We start from the raw sequence: 19,792 nt of genomic DNA, 5'->3' as shown, positions 1-19,792 counted from the left end.
AAAGCCATGTGTAGAATGTACTTTAATTTCCTATACGCACTTAGCTCATGCACTTAGAAAATTATGAGAAGTGTACATATAGAAATTTTAGGACAAATTATGAAGTAAAAAAAGAATTGGAAAGATGCAAGTCACCATCTCTTTCGGTCTTTCCTCTTTAATTACTCAACGCCGCTGTCATCACCACTTCCTTGTCGGAACCGAGCAAAACTTCTTATACTAGACAATCGAGAAGTGTCGTGTTAAGGCCCCATAGAACCAACAAAAAAAATATATCAACCATCATCGATGAAGAGTGGTGTAGATCAGAAGGATCCAACCTAAAAACAAACGAACATAGACGAAAAACGACCCGATCCGAGCAAATCCACCAAAAAACAGATCTGCCGGAGACACACCTTCACACGCCCATCGACAATGCTAGACGTATCACCGGAGCGCGACTAGGCGGGGAGCACCTTATTTCATCATCAGGGAGCCGCCACTGTGTTGCCTTCTAGAGCAGGACACAAACCCTAACAAAAATTGAAGAAATATCTAAATACGAAGCCCTCCCAACGACAAGGTTGAGGATCCACTCCTCCCTCGTTGGCCACAAGAGACGTCTAATTTTTAAATCATTTATCAAAGTGAGGAGTGTGATATACCATAGAAAAACTATGGATTAAGCGATTTTTTTAATGTAGAACACGTTTCGAGATTTCGTACTATTTAAGATTAGTTTAGAAAATGGTACGGCATCCCACAAGTGGCAGCGAGCTTTTCTTCATGATTTTTTTCAAACTACTCGTTGAAATGATGCTTAACTTCTTTACATGGAACACTCTCTCAATTTCTTACGGTTTAAGAGCAATTTTTGAATTTACCAAAACCCACAAACTCTGTTTTGTGCGGACCACAAAATCGATAAAGTGAACTGCATTCGACAGGCAACCATATTGCAATACCGACACAGAGAACTGCACCCGGTTTATTCGTTCCTGTTTTTACCATAATTTTGAATCATTCATCAAAACGAGGCGTGTGATATAGTTATGAGATATACAGAATTTTTTCATGTAGAACACCTTTGAGATTTCTTATGTTTTTAAATGAGATATACAGAGAAATTGTATGTTGGTTTCATCTCTTTGTTGTTATGAAATTGTGTCCCTTGTTGAATTGTACTCTGTAAATCTAAAACAAGATTTTATAGTTAGCATATGTGATTGACTATATTTTAAATTGGCGCTCGAGTATAATGGACTGGGAATAATACTCTTAGTATCTGGTACTCTTGAGCTGGTGAATGAATCTTGCTTTTGTCATATATATTTCTCCTTGTGGGGAATAATTTTTTTGGATAAATATATGATATTTATACATATAGTATATCTTAAAGTTTCAAAGGCAATCTTTCATCGTCTCTTTCAACCTTCTTCCCAACCTCGAGGCTCTATATAGCAACCTGTAGAGATCACTTTTCTGTAGATGTGGAGAGCACTTCTTAATATTCATACTTATTGCCCAGATATTCATTTGTAACAACTATCTAGTAGAATGAATTTTTACAAACACAAGGAAAAAAATGCATTCTGCTGGCTTTTTGGTTACAGTTTGCATGTTGTTTTTTGCATGTTGAGGGGTAGTATTCAGATATACTAATGGTTTTAAAAAATAGGTATGTAGACATTAAAATCAAACAGTTATGACTCGGTCCTCCTCCTAGTGGGCCCCTATGATCAGATCACACAAGGGATTATGTTTTCTTCCTCTCCCGTATGGCCGTATTTGTTAAACTTAATTAACATCTATTAATTATGGGGGAATCTCCCCTTGTACCAACCGCAGGCACTTGCCTTTTGGCAACAATCGCCTCGGTTCATGCCATCTCTCCTGAATGGGTGCCTCTTCAAGGCACCCTTTCTAAATGTATAAATATCTACAATCATCTAATGAAAGATTAGCGATTTCACTTTACATCTCTCTTGATTATTGCCTCTTCTATTATTCTAACACGTTATCAGCACACCTCGCAAAAAACACGTTATCATCACGCTCTCGGCTGAGCGATTCATTACAGTGGTAACGAGGAGTGGTATTGTAGGCTGCTCTTTAGAAAGAGAGAGTGACAAACCAGGATGCTCTTGAGAGAGAGAGAGAGAGAGAGAGAGCGGCAAACCAAGCTGCTCTTCAGGTGATTCTGGAGGAGAGGAACCGGACCATGGCTCGGTTGTTGGAGGAGGAGAGGGCCCGGAATGAGGCGGGTCACCTGGCCATGTACGAGCTTTTTGTGGTAAGTTTCTTTTTCACATTAGCCAAAATCATCTGTGTAATGTATGTTTCATTACTAACTAATACGACCGACTCTTCGAAACCAAATGTGCAGTCTATGTGTGAGAAGACTGGTCAGCCCCCTCCGTCGATGCCGGTCTTTTCTGCGATTGGCACAGTGAGTTTCATTTCAATGGTCATAAACTAGTATTAACATTTTAGTGTTATCATGCTAACGAGACATTGCAAAATATATTTTCCATAGAATAAATCCCGAGTGGCATCGCACGACCCTTCTCGAGGGAACCGTCTCCAAACATACCTGCCCCGAGCAACCCTGGTGCTTCTCCTCCTTGATGACCACAACGACAAGTTTTCTCTAGTTCATTTATCACATAATTAGATTATTTAGTTCATTTATGACATAATTAACTTATTTAGTTCATTTATGACATAATTATCTTAGTTAGGTCAAAAAATCACAAGAACCTTGGTTAGCTCACAACTTAGCGTATCTTCCTCCTAAATGACATAATAAGCTCAAAATAAGAAACGTATTGTAATCATCCTCTTCCTCTTCTCCTTCTCCTTCTAATTCTTCTTCTTGTTGTTGTTCATGTTCTTCTCCTCCTGCTGCTTCTTCTTCTCCTCCTCCTCCTCCTCCTCCTCCTCCTTCTTCTTCTTCTTCTTCTTCTTCTTCTTCTTCTTCTTCTTCTTCTTCTTCTTCTTCTTCTTCTTCTTCTTCTTCTTCTTCTTCTTCTTCTTCTTCTTCTTCTTCTTCTTCTTCTTCTTCTTCTTCTTCTTCTTCTTCTTCTTCTTCTTCTTCTTCTTCTTCTTCTTCTTCTTCTTCTTCTTCTTCTTCTTCTTCTTCTTCTTCTTCTTCTTCTTCTTCTTCTTCTTCTTCTTCTTTCTTCTTCTTCTTCTTCTTCTCTTCTTCTTCTTCTTCTCTTTTTCCCTTCTCTTTTTCTCTTCTTCTTCCTTCTTCTTCTTCTTCTTCTTCTTCTTCTTCTTCTTCTTCTTCTCTTCTCCTTCTTCTCCTTCTCCTTCTCCTCTCTTCTTCTCTCTCTCTCTCTCCTCTTTCTTCTTCTTCTTCTTCTCTCTTCTTCTTCTTCTCCTTCTTCCTTCTCCTTCTCTTCTTCTTTCTCTTGTTATCCTCTCTTCTTCTTCTTCTTCTTCTTCTTCTTCTTCTTCTTCTTCTTCTTCTTCTTCTTCTTTCTTCTCTTCTTCTTCTTCTTCTTCTTCTTCTTCTTCTTTCTTCTTCTTCTTCTTCTTCTTCTTCTTCTTCTTCTTCTTCTTCTTCTTCTTCTTCTTCTTCTCCTTCTTCTTCTTCTTCTAGTCTTCTTGTTGTTGTTCTACTTAGCTAATTATCCTCCAAAATGACCCAAGTTGCTTATGTAGTTCATTTATGACATAATTTGCTTAGTTAGGTCAAAAATGGCATAAGAACCCCGTTTAGCTCATAAATGTTATATACTTAGCTTGTTTTCCTCTAAAATGACATAATTAGCTTAGTTAGATAAAAAATGGCATAATAACCTTGGCTACCTCATAAATGTGAGATACTTAGGTTATTCTCATCCAAAATGACATAATTAGCTTAGTTAGGTCAAAAATGACATAATAACCTTGGTTAGCTCAAAAAGGTCATATACTTAGCTTATTTTCCTCCAAAATGATATAATAAGCTCAAAAATGTCATATATTGTTGTTCTTCTTCTAACTTTCTTATTCCCGTTTTGCATATTAGATTTACTACATGGAAGCTGGCATTGATGGAGTGCTCTAGTTTTTGTTTTGATTTGTGTTGATGAACAATGTGGAACTCTATGTATGTATATATGGATGAACAGTGTAAAACTTTGTATCTTGCTTCTTTCGATCTATGTGGTGTGATTGATGAACAACTAGCATTGATGAAATTTATATGTATATCATATATGTGATGTCAACTATATATATGTGATGTGAACTATATACATGTGCTGTGAACTATATATCATATATGTGTAAAACTTTAGAGGGAAATAACAGAAAATAAACAAAACAATGAAAATATGGGCACTTTGTCGTCTGTCAGCCGATGGCAAGGCCTTTGCCTCTGCAAGCCGACGACAAAGGTGCCACATCGCAGCCAGTTGTGCAACCTGGGGCAACCAGCGGTTGACTGATAACCCAAAAGTGTAGGGGATCGCAACAGTCTTCGCGGGTAAGATAACCCAATTTATTGATTCGACACAAGGAGAACCAAAGAATATTTATAACCTTTAACAGTTGAGTTTTCAATTCAACCGCACCTGAAAGATACTTGCTTGGCAACGAAATATTAGTAGCAACGGTGATACGAAAGTGATAGTGGCAACGGAAATAATAGTGGCAAAGCAACGAAAGTAAAACAACAAAAGTAAAGCAACTTGTAACTAGCAGGATTAAAACACTTTAGGCTAGGGAGATGGATGGTCAGTCATGGATGAGAGATATCATGTATATAACTTGGGGCAAGGCACACAGAAAGGTAATGATCATCTAGGCAAATATCAAACATTAGGCATGTATCCCAAGGTAGTCATGCGTGCTTGCAATAAGAACTTGCACAACATCTTTTGTCCTACCATCCCGCTACCAACGGGGCCAAAAGAAACTTATGGAGATTAAGGTGCTCCTATCAAACAACACCGGAACAAAGCATTAACAATCAGTGGATACATAAAATCCTCAAACTATAGTCTAACCCCTTTGGTGTCCCAAGCTGTCACCATTGGGATCGTATATTCCGGACTATAATAGGTGCATACTACTCATAAATAGGATCAAGAACACAAATATATTCATGAAAACATAAGGTATTCAGATCTAAAATCATGGCACTCGGGCCCAAAGTGACAAGCATTAAGAGTAACAAGTAGTGGCAAAGATGATAAAGACCATAGTAGATGATAGGCAACATGCCCCCAACAATCCGACAACTATTGCATGATCTAATTCATCCAATCCCTAGCATCCCCTTCACCTACAACACAGAATGAATCAAACATGAAAGGGGAAGCAATGGAAGGTGTTGGAGCATATATCTCCATATGTGGTTTTGGTACTTGATGACAATTCCTATGGACTAATGGTTTCCTTAAGTTACATTTATAGGATTTGTCCATAGGCACTTCTTGAAGTCCATCTGTTGGGTTCAAGGAGTTTATATGATGACCAAGATGGTATTCAAGGTATTATCCAAAGAATGGTCATAGAGACACATGGTTGATCAAGATCTCAGACAAAGAGTAAATCAAGATGATCAACACACAAAGCGTACAAGATGTACCGAGAGGGATCAAGTGATCCCATGGTATGGTAAGCATTGTCCATTATGTGTTTGTGTACTAACCCATGGTCTTCGTGAGAGTTCTATGTGGTGTGTTTACATGGGCTTGCGTCAAAGGGAAGATCTCATACAACCCATGGAGTATGACGTCAAGTTGTGATCATCATCAATGGTTGATCAAGATCTCAGACAAAGAGTAAATCAAGATGATCAACACACAAAGCATACAAGATGTACCGAGAGGGATCAAGTGATCCCATGGTATGGTAAGCATTGTCCATTACGTGTTTGTGTACTAACCCATGGTCTTCGTGAGAGTTCTATGTGGGGGTTAGGTGTGTTTCCATGGGCTTGCGTCAAAGGGAAGAGCTCATACAACCCATGGAGTATGATGTCAAGTTGTGATCGTCATCAAGATTGCGATGTGCAAGTTCAAGTGGATCAGCACGAAGATATCATGCTTGAAGCTTGCCGTCCATTGTGGTGGCAATGGACTTGTGAAGATATGCTGAAGAGTGGCTCACCCATAGTGAGTATGGGGGAGCAATCAACTAGTCTTCATCAAGCCAACACAATCAAGAAAGGTGGTCCATCTTGAGGAAGCCAAGATCATCATCATCTAGCTCAAGAGGACGAGGTGCAAGGTATAGGTTTGCCCTTGATAGGTTTTCTGTTTAGGATAGATTGCTGTACTATCAAGGGGGCTCTCAAGTGAGTAGCTTGATCGTATCATTCGTTGAGAGCTCAAACCATTTGCATCCTTGCATCATACTTCTTGGTTCTTGTTTGGTGTTTCTCTTTGTGAGTTTTAGAGCTTATGGTCATCTTCGTGACAAGCTCGGGTTCATCGAAAACGGAGTCCATATGCATCTACTATGATCTTTTCGATGTTGGAGTTTTTGCCGGTTCTTCGTTCATAAGAGGACTCACATCTCTATATCTTTGGCATTTTCATAACTGCATGGTCTTAAGATTTCCAGTCGTTGTTTGGATAGCCCTTGTCGTCCTGAATCCAACAAGCTTGGGTTTGCTCGATTCAGAGCTCGTATGCGAAAGTTATGGCTGTTTCAGTGGCGAGCGGTAGTACCGCTGGACCTAGCGGTAGTACCGCTAGAGTTGGCGGTAGTACCGCTGGCCCTAGCGGTAGTACCGCCCCTGGTCAGCGGTAGTACCGCTCCAGGAGCTTAGTACCGCCTGCCTAGCGGTTGTTCGTGGACGGACCTTTTTGCGAAGACTTTCTTGGCGGTGGTGGTGCCTTTGCACTACCAGGGGCCCAGCGGTAGTACCTCTGGGGCCAGCGGTAGTACCGCTGGAGTGCCAGCGGTAGTACCGCTAGCTGGCGGTAGTACCGCTGCAGCCAGCGGTAGTACTGGAGCTCGGGCAGAGAGTGGGGGTAACGGTCTGATTCCTTCCCCCACTATATAAAGGGGGTGTTCTTCCCCCTTGGTCTTATCCATCCATTAAGCTCTTGTTCTACCTCCATTGTTGACATTCTTAGAGCTTGATTACTCTCTATCCCTCCAATGATTCTTGCTTGTTCTTGAGGGAAAAGAGAGAGGAGATCTAGATCCACATCTCCACCAATCACTTTCTCCTCTATGTGAGGGGAACCCCTTGGATCTTGATCTTGGAGTTCTTTGTGAGCTCCTTGTTCTTCCTCTCATATTTCTCCATAGCTTTTGTTGTTGTGGAGGGATTTGAGTGTGAGGGACTTGACCACTTCGTGTGTTCTTGCCATTGCATTAGTTGCATCGGTTGAGTTCTCCACGGTGATACGTGGAAGTGAGAAGTTGAGAAGCTTACTACCTTTGGTACTTAGTACCCTTGATATTGTTCTTCGTGGATGCTTTGGCGTCCTAGAAGCTTGGTGGTGTCTCGGAGCTCAATCATTGTGGTGTGAAGCTCCGGGAAGTGTCGGGGTCTCCAATTAGGTTGTGGAGATTGCCCCGAGCAATTTGTACGGGTACCGGTAACCGCCCCCAAGGGTTGCCACGTGTACGGATTCGGTGACCGCCCCCAAGGGTTGCCATTTGTACGGGTTCGGTGACCGCCCTCAAGGGTCCCTTAGTGGAATCACGACATCTTGCATTGTGCGAGGGCGTGAGGAGATTACGGCCTTAGTGGCATCTTGGGGAGCATTGTTCCTCCACACCGCTCTAACGGAGATTAGCATCCGCAAGGGTGTGAACTTCGAGATACATCATCGTCTCCCCGTGCCTCGGTTATCTCTTACCCGAACCCTTTACTTATGCACTTTACTTTGTGATAGACATATTGTTTATTGTAATATATCTTCCTATCACTTAGTTGTTTATCTTGCTTAGCATAAGTTGTTGGTGCACATAGGTGAGCCTAGTTGTTTGTAGGTTTTGTGCTTGACATATTAAACGTTAGTTTTATTCCGCATTTGTTCAAGCCTAAACCTTAACTATTTTAAAGCGCCTATTCACCCCCCTCTAGGCGACATCCACGTCCTTTTCAGAAGGGTTATGTAGTGGTGATGGTGATGACGATGGCGACGATTTCCCCTCTCCGGAGGCCAAGACAACATCCAGATTAGCTCTCTCGGAGAAGAACCGAGGGTGGCGGCGGCTCCGCGCGAGAACTTGCAAAACGACTTATCTTCTGGGATTTCTCCGTCATGGGTAAAAATAGGAGCCAAGGTAGGGCACCAGAGGAGGTGGGGCTCACCCAGGCGGCCTCCCGGCGCGGCCAGGGGGCAGGCCGCGCCACCAGGTCGCCTATGGTTCCTTCCGGTGCGTGTATTTGCTCTATTTTTATTGAAATTTTCCGGGACGCCTAAAGATCCATTTTCCTGCACACAAGATACAAGCAGCTCTGATGAAAACAACGTCAGTCCGGGTTGGTTTCATTCAAATCATGCAAGAATGAGACCAAAACAATAACAAAAGTGTTTGGAAAAGTCGATACGTTTGAGATGTATTAACTCCCCCAAGCTTAGCATATTGCTTGTCCTCAAGCAATTCAGTTCAACGAACTGGACGCAACAAAGAAAACTTTGACAAACTCTTTTGCTTCATTAAATATATATAAGCATGCACTACGAACAAGTCCAACAAGTATTGAAGCAATGCTACAAAGACAATGCACAAAGCAATCCTTCGATCATGTGAAGAGTTTCAAACAACTAAAAATGAATAATATGCAACTGAAAATCATGACGAGATCATAATGCACATGACTTGGACATACTAAAGTGGTATCTCGCTAGCCCCCTTGGGTGAAGTAAAACATAAATGCAAACGCTCCTTCGGAGTCTTAAAGGAGACTAGAAATAAATATTTTAGAATAAGTAATGTCACGATCATGCAGAAGACAATGTGGTACTTTGGGACAATGCACATTACACTCAGAATGACAATTATCCTGTCAATAGTTGGTGCTTTTTTTATAAGAAGAGGATGACTCAAGAGTAAAGTAAAATAGATAGGCCATTTGAAAAGGGAAGCATTGATTTGCAGAGGTGCGAGAACTTGAGTTTTCAAAAGAGAGATGAATCAAAATTTTGGATGGTATGCTTTCATTGTCAACGTAAAAACTAAGAGATCTCAATACCTTCCATGCTAAATACATTATAGGGGGTTCCCAAACAAAATAGTAAAGTTTTTACTCCCCCTCCACCAATCAATCACACTCCACGGCGGGCCGAATCCACGGGTACCGTCCATACAAACAACAATCCTGGGGGAGTTTTGTTTCATTAAATTTGATTTGACTTTTGAGCATGGAACTGGTCATCCCGGTTACCAGCCACTTTCTCGTGAATGATAGTGAATCAACACATATCTTGAGAATAACCCACTTAGCATGGAAGATATTGATAGCCCCTAGTCGCTACATGAGCGATTCGGGCATACAAAACAAAATATTTATTTGAAGACTTAGAGTATGGAACATGCAAATTTACTTAGGATGACACAGAAATACCACATATAGGTAGGTATGGGCGACTCATATGGCGCAACTGGTTTTAAGGATTTTGGATGCACAAACAGTCAGTCCGCTTAGTACAGGCGAAGGCTAGCAAAATATGGGGAAGCGACCAACTAGAGAGCAATAACGGTCATAATCATGGAGAGCGACAAAGCAACATAAAATAGGGCATGAAAGTGATATAACTATTCTGAAATAAAAAGATCATCTAGGCTTGATAGACTTCTAGTCATAAACATGTGTAAGCATGTGCCAAGTCAATCCAAAAACTCTCCTAAGGGAAATACCACTCCAATATGCCAAACCATGGACAATGCAACGCATGCAAATCATTTCAATAAAACATTATGCACTCCAGCTATTTGCGACAAGTCACAAAGAAAACATGAATTACTGGGAAAGCATTGTAAACACAACACTATGTCGCTACAAGCTGGTCTCTAGTTCATCAGTACAGGCATATGTACAAAAGTAGAAACAAATAGAGTTCACACTAGCTTTCCTTCACTACTGGAAAACAGTTTTTTGCCATCAGCTGCTTCTTTGCCGTCTGCTGGCTGATGGCAAAGACCCTCTTTGCCATCAGCTACCAGAAACCAGACGACAAAGAGAAGGTTGATGGCAAAGAGGGTCTTTGCCATCTGCTGCTTCTTTGCCGTCTGCTGGCTCACGACAAACACCACTCAGGCTGACGGCAAAGATCTGGGCTCACGACAAACTTAACTTAGGCAGACGGCAAAGCGCTCGGCTCGCCCACCCCGCACCCCTCTCTCCCCCCTAACGACCTCTCTCTTTGCCGTCCGCTTTTCTCCTCTGTGCCGTCGGGAGGCGGACGACAAAGAGGGTGCGCCCCTAACGGCCGTTAGCCCCACCCCCACGCACCTCTCTCTCCTAACGGCCACCCCACACCCCTCTCTCTCACCCCGACACCACCACCGCCACTGCGCTCTTCTCCGGCCTCCCTGCGCCACCGCCCCTCCTCCTCCGGCCTCCCTACGCCCCTCCTCCTTCGGCCTCCGACCTCCCTGCGCCGCCGCCCCCTCCTCCTCCGGCCTCCCTGCGCCCCCTTCTCTTCCCTCCTCCGGCCTTTGGCCTCCCTGCACCGTCGCCCCCTCCTCCTCCGGCCTCCCTGCGCCCTCCTCCGGCCTCCCTGCGCCCTCCTCCGGCCTCCCTGCGCCCCTCCTCCCTGCGCCCCTCCTCCACCACGCCCATCCTCCTCCCCGGGACCTCCTCCTCCACCACCACCGTCGGAGCTCGCCCCTTCTCCACCACCACCCCCTCCGCCACCACCTTCGTCTCCTCCACCGCCGCACCCTCCTCCTCCCCGGCCGCCCCCTCCGGTGAGTCCTTTTTGTTTTCTTTTTTGCTAATTTACAGATTTAGTTTTGTTTTGTTAATTAGTGGTAGCTAGATTATTGTTAGTAGTTTTAGTGGTAGATTTAGTTAGGTTAGTAGTTTTAGTTAGGTTAGTTAGTTAGCTTGGTTAGTTAGGTGGAGGAGGAGAAGAGGAGAAGAGGAGGAGGAGGAGGACGAGAAGAGGAGAAGAAGAAGAGGGGTAGGAGGAGGAGGAGGAGGAGAAGAAAAAGAAGAAGAAGAGGAGAAAAAAAAGAAGGAGAAGAAGAAGAAGAAGAAGAAGAAGAGAAGAAAAGATAAGAAGGAGAAGAAGTAAAGAAGAAGAGAAGAAGAAGAGAAGAAGAGAATAAGAAAAAAATAAGAAGGAGAAGAAGAGAAAAAAGAATAAGAAGTTGATTTTTTATTGTTTGGTATTTAGTGGTAGCTAGATTCTTTTTTAGTTACTTAGTGGTAGATTCTTTTTTTTGCTGTTTAGTGCTATCTAGGTTTAGCGATAGGTTTAGTTAGCTTGGTTAGTTAGGTTAATTAGTTAGTTAGCTTAATAGAAAGAATAGGAAGAAGAAGAAGAGGAGGAGGAGGAGAAGAGAAGAAGGTGAGGAGAAGAAGAAGAAGAAGAGGAGGAGGAGGAGGAGGAGAAGACAAAATAAGAAGGAGAAGAAGAAAAGAAGAAGAACAGAAGAAGAGAAGAAGAAGAGAAGAAGATAAGAAGAATACCTTCTCCTCCTCCTTCTTCTCCTCCTTCTTCTCCTCCTCCTCCTTCTTGATTTCTTCTTCTTCTTCTCCTCCTCCTCTTTCTTCTCCTCTATCTTATTCTCCTGACCTTATTTTCCCCAACAATGAGATAATTAGCCCATTTAGCTACAAAATGGCATAAAAACCTTGCTTAGCTCATGAATATTATATTCTTAACTTGTTTTCCTCTAAAATGACATAATTAGAATATTTGTGTTGATCAGGTGGATTTAGATGTGATAGTTGTCTCGTCGCTGTGAGGTCTGCTGTGCGAAGACCTGCCCGTGCATTGTACGAGCTCCGCCCCTGCATTCGTGGGTCAGTACAAATTTCATCTCCTCCCCGCCCCTTCATTTAGTGTGGCTCGGTTTTCGGATGAAACTTTCTAGATTTAGGTAATTAAATTAATTTATCAGTATGCGTGACCAGTATGCGTCTCCCGTTCGAAAGGGCGACATCTATAAATATGCATGTCTTTGCATATTTATAACCGCTATCCTTTCGAATTGTCCAACATTATCCATGTACAGCCCGAGTATGTGTAGATTGGGTTCATTTTCCTATATGCTATGCTCTGGATCCGATGCGGAATTTCGTCAGTGCCTCCCTATTGTTCTCCGGATGCACATCCTCTCTGTTTATTGCGGAGACGTGTATCAGGAGAACAGCGGGGAGGTGCTGCCGAAATTTTGCATTGGATCCGGGGGAGAGCATGGGAAAACGAACCCAATCTACACATACTCAGGTGGGATTAGGACCTATCTTTACCTACTAGCGTGTAGGTTGCCTGGACGTAATAAAAATGGCGAACCTGATTAACCGATGAATATAAATGCTAAATTATATATAAATATATTTCTTCTGTCTTTAGTAGCTACGCAAGATGAGTGATCATGCGTGGATGTATACCGGTCACCCTAGTCAGAAAGAGATGACGAAAGAATGGTTTGTAAAAACAAAGGAATTTGTGAAAGCCGCATTCGCAAATGGCCAGGAAAGAAACTATTTCCCCTGTCCTGGATGCGACAACTATAAAAAGACGACAGAGGCTGTAATGATTAAACACCTGCAGAGGAGGGATTTTAAGCCTAATTATACGATGTGGACATTTCATGGTGAGTCTATACAACGCACAAGAGCTGAGGTGGTCCGTCGTCGCACGGACGAGCATGGTACCGGGATCGAAGACATGGTGCAAGACTTTGATGATGCTCGGGATTCGGAAGATGAGATGGAGGAATCTGCAAAGGCCTTTTATGAAATGTTGGAGTCTTCAAAACATCCTCTCCATGAGCACACTGAGCTCTGTCAGCAGGATGCAATTGCACAAGTAATGGCTCTGAAGGCTCAGTTCAACTTGGGAAGAGAATGCTACGACGCGATGATGACACTATTTGGACGCTTCCTACGCAAAGGCCATGTCATGCCTGCAAACCTGTACCAGTCGGACAAAATACTTCGTGTACTTAAGATGCCCTATGAGAAGATAGATGCATGTGAGAAAGGATGTGTCTTATTTAGGAAGGAGTATGCACACTTGGACTATTGTCCCAATTGCGAGTCTTGCAGGTATCTTGTGGTAGACAACGGTATGGGTGAGAAGAGGCAGACCAAAATCACAGTTAGTGTTCTTCGGTATATGCCAATCGTACCAAGACTTCAACATCTTTTCATGGTCGAAGAGACAGCCAGACAGATGACATGGCACAAATTGGGCAAAAGAACCGAACTAGATGCGGATGGGAATAAGATGATGGTACACACATCGGATGGGGAAGCGTGGAAACATTTCGATGGATTGCATCAGGATAAAGCGGAAGATCCAAGGAATCCTCGAGTCTGCGCCGCCACGGATGGTTTTAATCCCTTCGGCATGACGACAACCCAATACAGTTGTTGGCCTGTATTTGTCATTCCACTCAATCTCCCCTCCGGGCAGATTATGCAAAGAAAGAACATATTTTTGACGTTGATAATTCCAGGGCCCAATTATCCGGGGAAGAATATGAATGTGTACCTGCAACCGCTTAAGGATGAATTGGAAGAAGCTTGGGATAATGGGGTCAAGACATACGATGCCGCTAGAAAATAAAACTTCAAAATGCATGTGTGGTACATGTACTCTATGCATGACTTGCCAACGTATGCGCTATTCTCTGGATGGTGTGTGCATGGAAGGTTCCCGTGCCCCCAATGCAAGGCAGCTCTTCAGTTTCATTGGTTGCAGGAGGGTCGGAAGTATTCTTGCTTTGACTTGCATAGACAGTTCCTGGATCCTAACCATCAGTTCAGAAAAGACAAGAAGAACTTTACCTTTGGTAAAGTTGTCAAAAACTTGGCATCACCTGCATTCACAGGCCAACAGATCCTGGATCAGTTAAACGCCCTCGAGCCTGATCCAGAGCGTCTAGGGTATTTCAAGGGGTATAATTCAAAACACGCCTGGATTCACAAGCCATGCTACTGGGATCTGCCTTAATTCAAAGACCTCCTTCTTCCACACAATATCGACATGATGCACACTGAAAAGAATATCGGAGAGGCTATTTTTGGTACATTGTTCGACATAGATGGGAAGACAAAGGATAATACTAAGGCTAGAGTCGATCAAGAGACACTATGTCATAGACCGTTACAAAACATGCGAAAAGGCAAAGGAAAGTAGAAGTGGTCGAAGCCAAAGGCCTGGTTCAATCTTGGAAGGCCAGCTATGAGGGAAATTATCTTGTGGGTCAAAATGCACTTGATGTTCCCCGATGGGTATGCAGCGAATCTAAAGAGGGGAGCGAGTCTTGAAAAATTAAAAATCTTTGGTCTCAAGAGTCATGATTGGCACATATGGCTAGAGCAGGTAATGCCGGTGATGTTACGTGGCTTTATTCCTGAGGATGAATGGCTAGTACTGGCGGAGCTGAGCTATTTCTTCCGTGTTCTTTGTGCGAAAGAATTGCCGTCTGGCATGGTAGAAGACATGGAGGAGTTTGCACCAGAGTTGTTGTGCAAGTTACAGAAGATCTTTCCACCGGGCTTCTTTAATCCAATGCAACATTTGATTTTACATCTACTGACCGAGGCAAGATTGGGTGGGCCCGTGCAAGATCGTTGGTGCTATGCAACTGAGAGGATGCAAAAGAACCTTCGAGCTAAATGTAAAAATAAGCGTAGAATTGAAGCATCGATGGCTGAGGCATTCATTACTGAGGAGGTGGCAAACTTTGTGACAACACACTACGAAGCCAAAAATCATCATTTGCATAATCCGAAGCCTCGGCACAATGATGCAGACCCTAAAAAAGGTGGGTCCAACCTCAGCCTATTCAAAGGGAAGCTCGCACCAGTCGGTGCTTCGAAACCAATAACGTTGGATGTCGAAGAATGGCGGAACATTTCGTTGTATATCTTCAACAACCTAACAGAAGTGCGGCCGTACATCGAGTGAGTTCTCGACACATTTTCCTGTAACTTCTAATTCATTTGAACTGCTCTTATTCCCGGATATTTCAAACAGCCTTTACGTCGCCAAATTCTCAGATGGAGCGGTGATCAAAAATGATTCCATCGAAGAGTATGAGCTTCTGTCAAAGACAGGAGGCGGCTATCCCGGTTTCATCTCTTGGTTCAAACAAACGGTAATTATCAATAATGGACCATTTCATTTCTTGGTCTAACTTGCGGCTAATGCAACAATCGTTTCGTATTAAACTTGTAGGCTAATTCAGAGTCTATGGACGCCGAATTGAGACAAGTCGCTAATGGTTTTGACTATAAGGTCCGTTCGTTTGAGAAATACAACATCAACGGGTATCTCTTTCGTACCTTTGTCAAAGAGCTATCTATGCCCGACCAGAAATCTACAAATTTTGGTGTCTCTGCTATCGGCGAAGGTGTTATCGAGTATTATGGAAGAGTTGAAGCAATTTATGAACTTCAATTCTATGGCGAAAACCCACCGAACGTCGTAGTCTTCAAATGTTATTGGTTCCAGCTGAAGAAGACTAGAAGAACTCATGAACATATAGGACTAGTCGAAATCAATCCAAACACCCATTTAGATGTTCCCGATGTCTATATTACGGCTCAACAGGCGACCCAAGTTTTCTATCTACCGTGGGCATGCCAAACGGATAAGAATCTGGAAGGTTGGTATGTTGTTTATGAAGTGCCGCCACATGTCAGACCACCTCTCCCAAATGAACATGATTATGAACCTCACATTAACCCAGACACATATGATGGAGAATTCTTCCAAGAAACACGGCTTTCCAAGAAACATTTCAAGAACCGTCGTGCTTCACCCAAGAACATGGAAGTAGACAGCGACAATGAATCCGACTCCAGCCCTGAGCCGGAACCAGAAGACCTGGAACTCGTAGAGGTTACTGATGCGGATGACCTGTCAATGCTTCAACGATTAAAGGAAGGCCTTTCACAACTTCACGCCGTTGAACCCGACGAGCACGTCATTCATGAAGACATGCGTGACAGTGATGATGATGATGCATTTATTGATGATGATTATTAGTTTGTAAGATTCACAACTTAAATTATATATATTTTAATATTTATTATTCATGTACATATTATTATTCATGTCATTTATTCAATTTTTTTATGTTGTACTAATTTCTTTTAATATTTATCATGGCAGGTCACCAGGTGTGGAAAGATGGTGAGCGCTGGTCCAGATCGCTCGACGGGTTCTTCCGAGGCGCCCCGCACGAGGGGTGGTACTTCCCTTCCACCCGTATCTCTCCGTAGAGCCTTGGCAGACAGTCTGTCGACACCACCCGTGGGTTCTTCTTCGTCGGCGGCATTGCCCACTGGGAGAGGTGATGGTCGGGTAGGGAAGAAGGGGAAGGGTACAGGGAGAGGTGGTGTCCGTGGAAGATCCATGAGGACTGTTGAGCCGTTCTCGCCACCACCACCAGCTCATTCACCCGAGCATAGGACTACTATGGTCGACCCGTTTGCGGAGGAGGCTACTGGGACTCTGTTCTAGGAGCCTGGTGTTGACGGGCATTCGTCCCATGAGACTCCGGTCCAGGAGCAGCCTCGGGTCGAGGTGCATTCGGCCCACGAGAATACGGTTCCGGAGGCTTCACCCGACGTGGAGAGGCCCGGATAGGAGACCTGGCCGGATTGTACCGAGTTGCCGGATTGGACCGAGGGTCTGGGTGGCTCAGGGGTCGGGGATGGTGGGGATGAGCTTACGGAAGTGAGGGCGATGTGCAGGTGGACGGGGCCATCGTGTACAAGCGTGGTAGTACACGTCTCCCGGTCGCGCTGGCTACCCGCGGGCAGAGGCCGGTGATTAAACCTGAAGGAGATAGGTAAGTACAATTACTCTTTTTTTAGCTTTTGCCTTCAAGTTTGTTCAAATATCTAATGCGTTGACCTTATCATACTACAGGGGATGGGTACACCCTCTTGGAGTCCGCAGGCCGAACTCCGTCCTTGGTGTGCTTTGCCGGACAAATTTCCCGGGGTTTGTCACGTTGCCTGGTGAGGGTCAGGTTCCTACACTAGGATTTTCCTGGGAGCACTACCAGGCTGCGTAGGCCCCGCCGGAGGAGATTATAGATGGTGTCTTGTGCCACACGAGGGACGAGATGGTGATCCAGAGCTTTTGGGTAAATTATCCTTTTACAGAATCTAAAATTAACAATATAGCTAATTATTGTACGAATCGGTGTTTTCACGTTTGATTGCAGACCTTCTATAGGTGTGAGGATGAATATGAGGAGGAGGCGGCCAGGGTTCTCGAGGCCGAGTGTAGGCGGTTACTACAGAACTTGCACCACGAGGCTCGGCCGCAGGCTATTCGAGATTACTACGCCACACGTGGTATTAAGAAGCAGAAGAAGGATTGCCGCAGAAAGTTTCTGAAGAAGGAGCAATACATGAAGGTAATTACCTATTCTTAAGTCCTTCTACGTAGTTTTCTTGATTTCATTCATAGGCGTAGTGCTGAAAATTCTTTCTAATAACTTACAGGTGCCCCCGAGATGGTGTGCGGATAAGATGGATTGTTGGGAGGCGTTGGTTGATGAGTGGTGCACAGGCAGCTGGCGAGCCGTCCACGAGAATGCGAAGGATCGGCGTAGCCAAATGGTTGGTGTGCCACACCATCAAGGCAACGCCAACTTACTTCAGTTCGGACGAAACTGGGTATGTGATTTGCTTCATGATTCATGCAATTCATTCTTCATGCTAATATTTTGTTCCTCTCTTTTAGGCGCATCACAATAAGACGGAGATGCCACACTTGTACGACCTTTATGGCATGGCCCATACTGCCTCGTACAAGAAGGTGAAGGCATTCTCTCAGTCTGACCTGGATGATCCCAATAACTTCACCAACATATCATCCCACCAGAAGCTCGTGGCATACAGGGACGCGGGGAAGGCTACGAAAGGGGATGACTTTAACCCTAGCCAGGAACCTTTGGATCCAGAGCTGGTGATGATATCTGGTGGCGGGAGGCTGTTGGGGAACGTCGCATGGGAAACAAAATTTTTCCTACGCACACGAAGACCTATCATGGTGATGTCCATCTACGAGAGGAGATGTGTGATCTACGTACCCTTGTAGACTGTACAGCAGAAGCGTTAGTGAACGCGGTTGATGTAGTGGAACGTCCTCACGTCCCTGGATCCGCCCCGCGAACCGTCCCGCGATCATTCCCACGATCTAGTGCCGAACGCATGGCACCTCCGCGTTCAGCACACGTACAGCTCGACGATGATCTCGGCCTTCTTGATCCAGCAAGAGAGACGGAGAGGTAGAAGAGTTCTCCGGCAGCGTGACGGCGCTCCGGAGGTTGGTGATGATCTCGTCTCAGCAGGGCTCCGCCCGAGCTCCGCAGAAACGCGATCTAGAGGTAAAACCGTGGAGATATGTGGTCGGGCTGCCGTGGCAAAGTTGTGTCAAATCAGCCCTAAAACCTCCGTATATATAGGGGGAGCCTTGCCTTGGGGTCCAAGGACTCCCAAGGGGGTCGGCCGAACCTAAGGGGGGAACCCTCCCCTTCCAAACCGAGTCCAACTAGGTTTGGAAGGAGGAGTCCTTCCCCCTTTTCCCACCTCCTCTTTTTTTTCTTTTCTCTTTGAATTTTCTTCCTATGGCGCATAGGGCTCTCTTGGGCTGTCCCACCAGCCCACTAAGGGCTGGTGCGCCACCCTCAATGCCTATGGGCTTCCCCGGGGTGGGTTGCCCCCCCGGTGAACTCCCGGAACCCATTCGTCATTCCCGGTACATTCCCGGTAACTCCGAAAACCTTCCGGTAATGAAATGAGGTCATCCTATATATCAATCTTCGTTTTCGGACCATTCCGGAAACCCTCGTGATGTCCGTGATCTCATCCGGGACTCCGAACAACATTCGGTAACCAACCATATAACTCAAATACACGTAAAACAACGTCGAACCTTAAGTGTGCAGACCCTACGGGTTCGAGAACTATGTAGACATGACCAGAGAGACTCCTCGGTCAATATCCAATAGCGGGACCTGGATGCCCATATTGGATCCTACATATTCTACGAAGATCTTATCGTTTGAACCTCAGTGCCAAGGATTCATATAATCCCGTATGTCATTCCCTTTGTCCTTCGGTATGTTACTTGCCCGAGATTCGATCGTCAGTATCCGCATACCTATTTGAATCTCGTTTACCGGCAAGTCTATTTACTCGTTCCGTAATACAAGATCCCGTAACTTACACTAAGTCACATTGCTTGCAAGGCTTGTGTGTGATGTTGTATTACCGAGTGGGCCCCGAGATACCTCTCCGTCACACGGAGTGACAAATCCCAGTCTCGATCCATACTAACTCAACGAACACCTTCGGAGATACCTGTAGAGCATCTTTATAGTCACCCAGTTACGTTGCGACGTTTGATACGCACAAAGCATTCCTCCGGTGTCCGTGAGTTATATGATCTCATGGTCATAGGAACAAATACTTGACACGCAGAAAACAGTAGCAACAAAATGACACGATCAACATGCTACGTCTATTAGTTTGGGTCTAGTCCATCACATGATTCTTCTAATGATGTGATCCCGTTATCAAGTGACAACACTTGCCTATGGCCAGGAAACCTTGACCATCTTTGATCAACGAGCTAGTCAACTAGAGGCTTACTAGGGACAGTGTTTTGTCTATGTATCCACACAAGTATTG

This window comes from Hordeum vulgare, chromosome 7H, assembly GCF_904849725.1.
Source record: "Hordeum vulgare subsp. vulgare chromosome 7H, MorexV3_pseudomolecules_assembly, whole genome shotgun sequence".
NCBI classification, from domain to species: Eukaryota; Viridiplantae; Streptophyta; class Magnoliopsida; order Poales; family Poaceae; genus Hordeum; species Hordeum vulgare.
This window is presented reverse-complemented; position numbering follows the sequence as displayed.